The following is a 12,062-nucleotide window of genomic DNA, read 5'->3' on the forward strand; positions in this document are numbered from 1 at the left end:
GCCTGGAGAGATGCCTCAGTAGTAAGATGACTCAGGTTGGACTCCCAGCATCCACATAGTGGCCTGCAAACATCTGTAACTCCAGTCCAAAGGGATTCAGTGGCTTCTTTTAGCCTCCACCCTAGTGCTATTATCATTGTCATCCATCTTCCCTATGTTTTCTCTTCTCATGTAGCTTTCGATCTGTCCTTATTGAGGACCTGATAAAATGGTATGGTTAACCAAAAAAGGAATATCAAAGATTTTGTCTTTGTTTTTTGCTTTAGGTTTAAGACGGTGAAGTCACAGAATATTTGTAAGTGCTGTTCTTTCCTCTTCAGTTTCCATGTAATTGATGGAGATATAAAAGATGAAATGAAATAAAGCAAAATTAGACAATGAAGGAGATGAGTTTGCTGTCAGGGAGGCAGTCTCTGGAGTGTGGCTGCATGAGGCACTTTTACGGAGAAAGGACAGTCAAGGAAATGGGCACATAGAGCTTGCAGCAAGGAGGATGAAGAAGATGGCTACTGAGGGAGTTTCATCAAGGCCAAATGCCACATGAGAGGAAAATGAACATCAGGAAGAAACTTGCTTCTGTCCAGTTAGGCTAGGTTACACTTCTGTAATAAACAAGACCTAGATAGCAACATCTGCCCACACGGGGTTTTGCTTACCTCCCATTGACTGTGAGCTAGAAGTTCCACTCTATTCTTCTCAATCCAGTACTCAGTTACATAGCTGAGAATAAGAAACACTGACCACATAGCAGTCAATGGCTCATATTTCATTAGACAGAGTTAGCCATGCAACCACATCCACTTTAACGGTCAGCAGTGCGTGGAATGAAACAAACTTAATAATCTGGAATACTTTTATATGTCAAAGTGTTCCCTTATCCTAAGATTCAGATAAAATACATTGTCTTTACTGTGTGTGGGGGGGAGGTTATATACATGTTTTTCATATGTGAGATTCAGGACAGCCAGAGAACCTGTCTCAAAAAAACCCAAGATAGACAGCACCTGAGAAAGACATTCTGGCCTCCATATGCATGTACTTAAAGCGCATGTGCACCTACATAATCATGTATGCCAGCCATGTATGAAATGTACAAACATATACATGCAAATGTGCATATACATGGAAATAAAGTAAGCAAAATAATTATAAATAAAAGGCTGAAACTAATATTGTCACTGAGCTTTATTAATAGTCATAAGTGAATCGTCTTCCAAACAAGCAGCCCCCATCATGAAATGGGCTCACTGGACAGGCCCTGGGCTCCTCTTTGTGTTTCTAGTGAGTCTGGGGTCAGAGGGAACCCCAAAGGAACACAGCCTATCCCAGGAGCAAGACAAGCAACAGGGCTAGGTTGACAGGACAATCGTCACATACTTTACCTTGTTCATTTCCCTCTGCTCCCCAGGGCCTTGTGCATCCTTCCACATTACCCAGCAGGAAGAAGCCAGTCTTGTATTAGTAACCTACTGAATTTCTGGATCTCCCTGCTGAAGACAACAAGCAGACTGCACCAGATGATTCCTAAGGACCATTTCTTGGTTCAGTGTGGACCTTGTCAACTGCACTGAGAAGCCAGGAAGTGAGGCAACAGGTTATTCATAGCAGAAAGACCCACCATTGGGAAAACTCTATTTTCCTTTCACCACTGTTGCCAAAATACGTACACAAACAACTTAAAAGAGAAACGTATGGCTTCCAGATCCAGAGACTTCAGTGGATGACAGCAGGGCAGGCAGGGAGAAGCTCAGTCCACGGCAACAACAGTGTGTAGTTGTGGTTGTTCACATGGTAGTAGACTAGGAAACAGAGAATGAGGCCACAACACTGGGCCATGTATTGCCTTTAAAGACCTACCACTCTGTTCTACTTCACCAGCCAGGCCCTACCTCCTAAAGGTTCCACAGCCACACAATATAATAGCACCCGCTGGGAAACAAGTATTTAAAGCATAAGCCTGGGGGAGCGTTTTAGATTCAAACTATGGTACTCCTTCCTCAAATCCTGTGTCCTGCATTCATACAGAACCAAATTCTAGACACAAAAATGCCCAAGACTAGGATCTCCAGGGAAGATAAAATTTGAGGTCATATTTACTTTTCTTTATTTCTTATCTATTAGAGAACTGGCTTGGGGGTTCATTTGGACAGAGCTTAGGAACTAGGTATAGGGACAGAATTACTCTTCTGAAAGCATTCACAAGCCAGTGGAGAAACAAACATCAGCAACTCCATGGCAGTGAAACATGTGCTTTCTCTGATGACTCACAGAGAGGCTGTGCCCTGCCACATACCAGAGCCCTGCAAAGCAAGACCTGCAGGACCTCACTGATAAAGAGAAGATGTTTACTGATGACAAATAGTGACGCACATCAGTATCTTCATGACCCCATGGTACAGAGCAGTCATAGTGCACTAAAGGAAACTCACCATTCACATTGTACCTATCCTATTTGTCACTGAGAGGCTCCTTTTGGGCACCTTGGACTCCTGCATTTCCCTGCTAGGAAATGAAAGTCACACTATCTTCATCTCAAGAAGGTCACTCAAGAAGGTCAACTATGAGATTTAACTACTCAACCTTCTCTGTGTGTCTATCTGACTTTGTCTCTGTTCCCCAACCCCAATTACTTTCAGATCCATCATCCTTGAGAAGACAGCTGTGTCCCTTCCCTGGCTATGGAGGATTAGGAGACAAGAGGAGTCTTCAGACATCTAGAAAGTATCAGAAAAATCACTGCTGGCCTCACTTGTCTGTAGAAGCACTAGTGGTCACGGGATATGAAAAATTAATTAGGAGAACATGACTCCTGGGTTTCCTTTATTCTTGAACCAAATCAAATCAATACAGTTCTCAGCTCTTGCCAATAAATGCAAAAGCCTAATTGTCCCAGACTTGGAAACTGCCAGAAAACAGGATATCTGGGACAGGACAGAGACAAGGCAATCTGCAGAGCTCAGTGGCCAGGTGAGCTAGCTGAAACAGCAAGCTCTGAGTGCAGTGAGAGACTCTGTCTCAAAAGAATGAGGAGGGGGGGTGGCTATGGAGATGACTCAGCAGTGAAGGGCAAGTGTGATGACTCAAGCTTGGATCCTTTCTTTGGTAAGATCCCCAGAGCACATCCTTGAGCTCTGGGTTTGATTGAAAGTCCTACTTCATTGAATAAGGCGAAAGAGTGCTTGAAAACGATTCCTGACATTACTCCACCTGTATACACACAGGCAAACATATCTACACACATACAAACACACACACACAAACACACACACACACATATACCATATACATATCCAAAAAGTGGCTATGAGAATGCTTCTTATTTAACTCTTTGTGTTTTCTTCTTCTTTCCCAGAGCTATGAGGGGGGGAAAAACCAACCTGTTAAAGTTGGGGTTTGTGTTCGTTTGTTTTGTCACCAGGCATTCTGGTGCTGAAAGATCACGCCTGGTGTTAGACAGAGCACAGTGCACCATCCCCATCTCTCTGTGTTGGAGTCACACAGTGTGACTTGGAATATTATCAGTCACCCTCAGTTCATAGGGTAAACAAGGATTCTGGTGTGTAAAAGGCTGACAGCCAAAGACAGGATAAGAGGCCATTCTGCGTAGCTGCCGCCTTCCAGGGACAAAAGAAGTTAGTGTCTCCTCGTTAGCTTTGTCAGAACTTGTGGGTACAACCCTGTCAGCAGACAGGGTTGACAGAGGACACAGAGCAGCTACCCTCCTGAGAGGTAGAGTGCCACATTTGACAGCCTTTCCATTTAAGGAAGTGTCAGACAGTAGTCATCCAGCTGATATGACTGACCAGGCCATCCAGAGACCATGGTGGTGGAGAGAAGGACATCAGAAAACACAGATGCTTTCATGGATGGAGTTTGTACAGCATCTATTGTCCCCATGCTCTGCCTAGTCCCAAATCTAAGAAAACTCCCAATGTAGTAACTTGGATGTGAATAAAATATTCCAAGGTCATTAATGTGATAGTTACTTTTCACTGTCAGCTTTACTGACCTAGAGTCAGCTAGATTGGTGAGGCACACTTCTGGGCTTGTCTGTGGGGAGTGTTTTTAGAGAGGATTAGCTGGGGTGGGAAGACCCATCCTGATTGTGTTAATACCACATTCATGGGCTGGGGACCTGGATGAAATTAAAGGGAGGGAAGAACAAAGGCAGCTAAGCACATCATTCCATTTCTCTGCTTCCTGTTCACCATCTGCCCAGTTACACTCACCTACCACTATGGCATTTTGCCTCAGGACACGGGGCCAAGAAACCATGGACTGACCCATTTGAAACTAAGAGCCAAAATAAATCCTTCTTCCCTTACATTTTCTCTTTCGTTTACACGCCTGATAAAATTCACTAATTCAGTGTGATGTCTGGGTGTAAAGAAAGTCACACTATGAGTGACTTTCCTACTTTCCCACACTTCCTGATCCCCTAACCAGCCCACTGCATCTTTGGAAATCTCAGTATGTTGCCATAACTCTCCTGATTCCTATCAGGTCTTGTAAATTGTCCATTTGCCTATTTGTTCTGACTGGGGGGCTTGACTATTCTGCAGCCTTTCAAGTAGACACTGACACAGCCACCTCAGAAAGACCTTTCCTGGACTGAGGAGACAGCTCAGTAGAAGAATAACTTGCCAGACAACCATGAAGGACCAGAGTTCAGATTTCCAGAATCCATGTAAAAAAGATAGGTAGGCATGGCGATCACTGATAACCCAAGCACTCTGGAGGTAGAGACAGAAAATAATCCCTGGGGCATGCTGCCTAGGACTAGGAGCAACTGATGACCTCTAGGCTGAATCTTACATCAATAGAGGAAATCACTTAAGTTATGTGTACACACACACACACACACACAGAGAGAGAGAGAGAGAGAGAGAGAGAGAGAGAGAGAGAGAGAGGACCTTCTAAGTCACATTGGAGAAGAGGATCCTCTCTCCCATCTCAAAACACTATCCTACACTCTGTTTTATTTTCATCCCAGCAATTTTTAGTATCTTGTTTGCATATGTGTAGTCTGGTTTGCTATTTATTTCACTCCTAAGTATAAAACACAACAAAGCATGAAGGCTGTGTATTAAGTACATTGCTCCAGAGTCTGACCTTCAGTGCATGCTTGTAGTTTTACTTTCTCATCAGGACTGCAAGTCTGAAAATAATGACACAGAGACTTAATATTAATTATGAAACTCAGGCTTGTTCCTAACTAGTTCTTATAACTTAAATTAACCCAGATTTTTAAATCTACATTCTTCTACAAGGCTCATTACCCCATCTCCACACTGTCCATCCTGTTTCCTCCACATCTAGCTGGCAACAACACCTTCCTTCTTCCCAGAGGCCACTCTGTCACCAAAAGTCCACCTAACCTCTCCTATCTAGCTATTGGCCATCCAGCTCTTTATTAAACCAATCAGAAGGTACCTTGGCAAAGACACATCTTCACAGTGTAAACAAATACTCCGAAGCAGGTGCTTGTTGCAATTTACATATTAAGTCTCTCCCCAACGTTTTTATGTCTTTGTGTGAGTGCACATGTGATACTGAACTTATATGTGTATATGTATGTCTATGTGTGAATGTCTATGTGTGTATAAATGTGGACATATACTTGTATGTGTACATGCAAACACATATATAGTATTGATATGTGATGTGATTGTATGCTTCTCAGTGTATGTTTATACACGTCTGTGAGTATATTAAAGTGTATGTATATGACTGAACATATGTCAGTGTGAGAGCATGAGAGTGTGCAGATATAAGTGTCTGTGCATGAGTATGTCTGTGTATGTTTGAGTTTTCTATGTATATGCATGTGTGCATGTGTTTCTGCTTGAATGTGTGGATGTGTATTTGTCAGAGTCTAAACTAAATGGTGCTGAATTGCCTACAAGTTAGAACATGAATCTAATCACTGATTCCCCATATCCAGGAATAGACCTGTGGTTCATTATCTAAGGGGAACTCTGAAGATCAAGACCCAGCTAGGCATGAATATACCACACTGAAAGTAAATGGATTATTTTCATTATTCATGGAATCTAGGAGTTTCTGTGAATGCTGGCAGCAAGACCTGCCCCAGCTCCATGAACATGAGAATATCCTTCTCTGAGGAACCAAACCCATGTTCTTCATGAAAAGTTCCCTACCCTCTGACACTGTTTCCCAGTTACAACAGCCCAGCTACACCCCCCTGCAGTGAACCCACAAATTCACAAGAACCACTAGGCAACAAAGATCTTCCAACTGCCACAATACCTTAGGCTAAAGTGGAAGCAGATGGCCCAAATCACCAGACATGGTAGAAAAGTTTCTAACATGGGCACTAAGATCCAAAAGAAATTAAAGAAGCAAAGGCTATATAGGAAGAAAACTCTAAACATTCTTTAACATCAACATAGAAAAAGCACATTGCTTCCATAAAACCAAAGGATGCTTCCTAAAGGGCGGGCACACACACACACACACACACACACACACACACACAAAGACAGAAAAAGAACTCAACTTTAAAAACTTTAAAACATGAGAAATTTGGCAGATATAATGAAAGACAAAATTGAAACAGTTTCTGAGAAGATAAAGCATGGAGATGAGTGTTGATCTAGGAGTTCTGACACTCAGAGTAGTAGTTCAGACACAGCGAGAGGAAAAAAAGATATGATCAACACAAAAACATAATTTTCTAGCAGTCAAGGACATGAGTTTCCTTTCAAGGGGAACAAGTAAGTATCTAGGATACTGTCATGAAAGTTCAGAATACTAGGGACAAGTAACGAAGCAGACAGAAATCAAAATGACACAGAAATACAGAACAATGTCAAAATGTCTTAGTTTTGAAAGAAATGTTATTTCCAGTACTGAACACTATACCTCATCAAATGGCTAAGCTTGTGGTGAAGTAAAATAAATGTTTCTGTTTTAGGATGTGCGAAGCCTTACAAATTCACCTGTCATGGCCTACTGAACATCAACCACTATGGGTATTATTCCATATCTGTTCTATCAAGACAATGAAATAAATAAAAAGTAATCCCAGGAAACAGGGAACTAGGAAAGTTGAGAACAAAGTGCTAGTTTGAGCATGAGTGGCCTCCAAAGGTTCATATGTGCTAAACACTCGGCCCCCAGGTAATGGTGCCACTTGGGGAAGTTCTAGAAATATTTGGAGATATTGCCCTGATGATTCTCTTCCCTCTCTGTCTCTTTCCCTCCCCTCCTCTTCCCCTTCCTCCCTGCTTTCTCCCTCTCATTCCTGTCCCTCATGAAATGAACAACCTCTGTAACATGTTCCTGCTGCCAGGATGCTCTACCTTAGGCCCTAGAACAAACAAAGCAAAGGGTCATGGATTGACACCTTTGAAACCATGAGCCAAAAAAATAAATAATTCCTCAACTTAAGTTGTTTTTCTCTGGTATTTGGTCACAGTGTTGAAAAAATAACAAATATGAGAAACATGGGCCAATGTAACAACTAGGCTCCTGGCACTAAAAAAGACAGTCCATTTAGACTCGAGTATACTACAAAGAATCAATGAAATGAATAGTGCCTGCTGTATACACTGTGTTAAGGAAAAAAATTATGACATTGACAGAGAGCTCAGGGCTAAATAGGCCTGAAGAGACAGAAATTAAGAAAACAAGCTAGCAAGCAATCCTAGTTGACTCAGGAAAAGCAAAAAAAAAAAAAAAAAAAAAAAAAGGTTCATGATATTTAAAGTGATTGTTTTCTACATGGCTCAGCTTTGAGTAGTATTTAAATATTCATAGTAAATCACCAAAATTATGGTATAAATTGGTATTTGGAGAGTTAGGTGGGTAAAAAACAAATAGATGGATGTTTGTGATGAAGAAAAGGAGTTAAAGATAGTCATGTCACCGTGTTCCATAATGGAGTGTGAACTGATAGTGCTGAAGACAGAAATCAAGAAATGGCCATTAATCACAATCTTTGAAGGCATGACAGTAAATACTCAAAAAATAATTTGAAAGAGTCAAATAATTACTATTATGTGGTCTCTGTCAATTTTGAAGGAAAAGTTTATGAGTGGGCAGAATCTAGGTTCAATCCTAAGATAAAACACTAAGAAAACTAAATGTTGCCCTCATACAACATGACTCATCACTGCTCATAACCTCCCAAAGGAGCAAAGCCAGTATTTTAGTTACTACAGACTCATAACCACAGCAACCAATCAGTCATATCCCATAGTACTTCAGTATGCAAACCAGGACCACAATGAAGAAGACTCTATGGTGTTTCTCTATGACACAGAACATCCTTGAAGGGACTGGCATACACATGGTCCAACTTCCTAAGGTTTTTAGATGTGAAATATTTACATTTCTCATGCCTGGCAGGATCAAATTTCCAAGGATTCTTAGCCTCTGGGTAGCTGTCTTAGTCAGGGTTTTCTCATTGGCCAATGCAATGGGACATTTTCTTAACTGAAGTTCCCTCTTTCTAAATTACACCAACCTGTGATGACACAAAATTATTTAGCACAGTAACAGACACAATTCTACAAGTCAAAAAAGCCTCTGATGCCACCCTAAGGCATGACACTGATGTCTTGTGCCTCCCAAGAAAACACCACTTACCTCTGTACAGAACCGATGGCACTCTCTAAAAAGCAACAGAGGGAAACAGTAGACACACGAAATCCAAAACCTACTTCTTATACAAGCATGGTGGTACACATCCAGCCCCATCACAACATTTTACTGGAAGAAGCCTCACATCATAATGAGGGTTGATATTGTCAAATGGCAGGCCCTAGAATTACCTAGAAGACAAATTTCTGGGATGTCTGTGAGGGTTTCCAGATTGGACAAAGTGAGATGGGAATGTATCCTAACTATGGGCAGCACCATCTCAAGGATTGGGGTTCTAAACTGAATAGAAAGAAGAAAGTGAGCTGAGTACCAGTTTCCTCTCTCCATGTTTCCCTGGCTGCAGATGCAATGGGACCAGCTGCCTCACACTCCTGCCATCGTGTCTTCCCCACCATGACCACAGTAGAGTTCTCTACTTCCAGGGGGCCTGAGTGATGGAACACAAACAACAGACACACAGAGGAAGCAAACAGGCTCCAGCTTTAGAGTTAGACTTATAATTTGCAATGTGTGACTGAATCTACCTGCAGCAGTCTCCCAGGCCTGTGGGGTTTGCTGATGTTTAGGGAACTAGATTTGCAAGCTCTCACATCTGCTGCAATGGATGGAAATGTGAAGATCCCTACTTACAAAGAAAATTGGAGTTTAAGTCCAAAATAAATGACATCAACTTTACTTTAATCTCATGGATTTAGAGCCTAGAGACAAGATTGAGGGGAAAGAGGATCAGATTAAAGAAAGGATTAAAGGTTAAGAATAAACACAAAGGGCATCCATTCACTGCCATCTCTCGCATCCTTCCTTCCTCCCTCCCTCCCTCCACTCTTCCCACCCCTTTTGGCTTCTCTCCTCCCTTCTTTCCTTCCTTCCTCCTTTCAGAGAAAGTATGATCTTAGTATATTTTCTTCTTTAAACTTTTACCAAATTAGATAAAGCTGGTCTGCCATCTGTATCTTTGGGTTCCTCATCCATGAATTCAGCCAACTATAGATCAAAAATACCCCGGGGAAGAATTACATCTCTACAAAGCATGCACAGACCTTTTTTTTTTTTTTTTTTTTTTTTTTTTTTTTTTTTTTGTACTTCCTTGTCCTTATTTCCTAGATTACGATCTATAATTACTTACACAGATTCTCATTGTATTAGGTATTATAACCTACCTAGAGATGGCTTAAAGTGTACAGAAAGATGGGCACAGGTCATATGCCAAGTACCTCAGGAAGGATCTTCAGCATTAACAGAATTTTTTCCTGGAACCAGTCTCTTCTGAATCCTAAAAGCCACTTGTACCTTTTGTAAATCCATTGCATGGTTCTCCAGTATGAACATGTAGATGACATCATTGTGTCACAATGTCAAAAGATTAGACACATTTACTTATTATGAAGTCTCAAGAGTAAGACATGGTTTAAGTGGTCTTAAATCTGCGTACCTTTTAATATGTGTATTGAAAACACTTTGACAAAGAAATTTTTCAGTATAGACTACTACATGAAACATGTGGATTTATTACTTGGTAATTTTCCTGCTGGTTGACAGGTAGTGAGGACCCAGGTCAAGGACCAGACAGTAAGCAATGAGCAGAGTGGAATCGAATTGAAAATCCTGATATTAACCCACACACCTATGAACACCTCTCTCTTTTAGCTGTTTCAACAAAACAGCTAAAAGAATACAATGGGGTGAGGACAGTATCTTCAACAAATGGTTCTGGCACAATTGGATGATGGTATGTAGAAGACTGCAGATAGACCCATGTCAAGTCCAAATGGATCAAACTCAAGTCCAAATGGATCAAAGATCTCAACATCAATCCAGCCACACTGAATCTCTTAGAAGAGAAAATAGGAGGTACCCTTGAACAAATTGGTATAGGAGACTGCTTCATGAACATAACTCCAGGAGCACAGACACTGAGATCAACAATTAATAAATGGGACCTCTTCAAATTTAGAAACTTCTGTAAAGCAAAGGACACAGTGGACAAGACCAAACAGCAGTCCACAGACTGGGAAAAGATTTACACCAATCCTGCATCTGGCAAAGGGCTGATCGCCAAAATATACAAAGAACTCAAGAAACTAGTCAACAAAACACCAAATAATCCTATTAAAAATGGGGTACAGAACTGAAGAAAGAATTCTCAATAGAGGAAATCAAAAAGGCTGAAAGACACTTAAGAAAATGCTCAACATCCTTAGTTATCAGGGAAATGCAAATCAAAACAAATTTGAGGTACCATCTTTCTCCTGCCAGAATGGCTAAAATTAGAAACAACAATGACAACTCATGCTAGAGAGGATGTGGAGAAAGGGGAACACTCCTCCACTGCTGGTGGGAGTGTAAACTCATACAGCCATTTTGGAGATCAGTATGGCGGTTCCTCAGGAAAATGGGAATTAGTTTACCACAGGACCCGGCAATCCCCCTCTTAGGCATATACCCAAATGATCCACATCCATGCAACAAAGACATGTGCTCAACTATGTTCATAGCAGCATTATTTGTAATAGCAAGAACCTAGATGCCCCTCAACTGAAGAATGGATAAAGAAGATGTGGCACATCTACACAATGGAATACTATTCTGCAGAAAAAAAATAATGGAATCTTGAAATTCGCAAGCAAGTGGATGGCACTTGAAGAAACCATCCTGAATGAGGTAACCCAGTCACAAAAAGAGGAACATGGTATGTACTCGCTCATATATGGATTTTAGACCTAGAGCAAAGGATCACCAGCTGGTTGAGCAACCGTGGAAAGGCTACCATAAATGCCCTTCCCGGATAGTGAGATCAACAACTAACTTATCCATGGAGCCCTCATCTAATACCTGTTGGAAACAGAAGCAAACACCCATACCTAAACACTGAGTCGAACTAGAATCCAGATACAGATGGAGAGGACAAGACCAGGTTGCAGAAACACATAGAGACAGCTGACCTGAACAAGGAGGAGCTAACGGGCCCCCAGACTGATAGCTGGGAATCCAGCATGGGACTGACTCAGGCCCCCCTGAATATGGGTCTCAGCTAGAAGGACTGAGCAGTCTAAGGGATCTCAGACAGTAGAACCAAAATGTATCCCTGGTGCACAAAAGGACCTTGTGAACACACCCCCATGGAGGGATACTGCCTTAACCTAGAGACAGGAGAGAAGTTCTAGTCCCTACTTCAAATGACCTGACAGACCTACATGACCCCACCTGGATGGCATTGCCCTACTTGTGGAATTGGGGTAGGGGAATGGGAGGGGAGGGTGTTCAGGATGCATGTGAGGGGGCAGAGAGGGTAAAAAGGAGGGCGGGAGGAAAAGAGGGAGGGAGAGGAAACTGGGATCGACATGTAAAATAATAAATTAAATTTAAAAAATACTCAGGATGCATTGATTCATGTCATGTGAATGAAGACAGACCAGATTTGTTGGATAGAATTT

Source organism: Phodopus roborovskii, unplaced genomic scaffold (genome assembly GCF_943737965.1).
Source record: "Phodopus roborovskii unplaced genomic scaffold, PHOROB, whole genome shotgun sequence".
Lineage (NCBI taxonomy): Eukaryota > Metazoa > Chordata > Mammalia > Rodentia > Cricetidae > Phodopus > Phodopus roborovskii.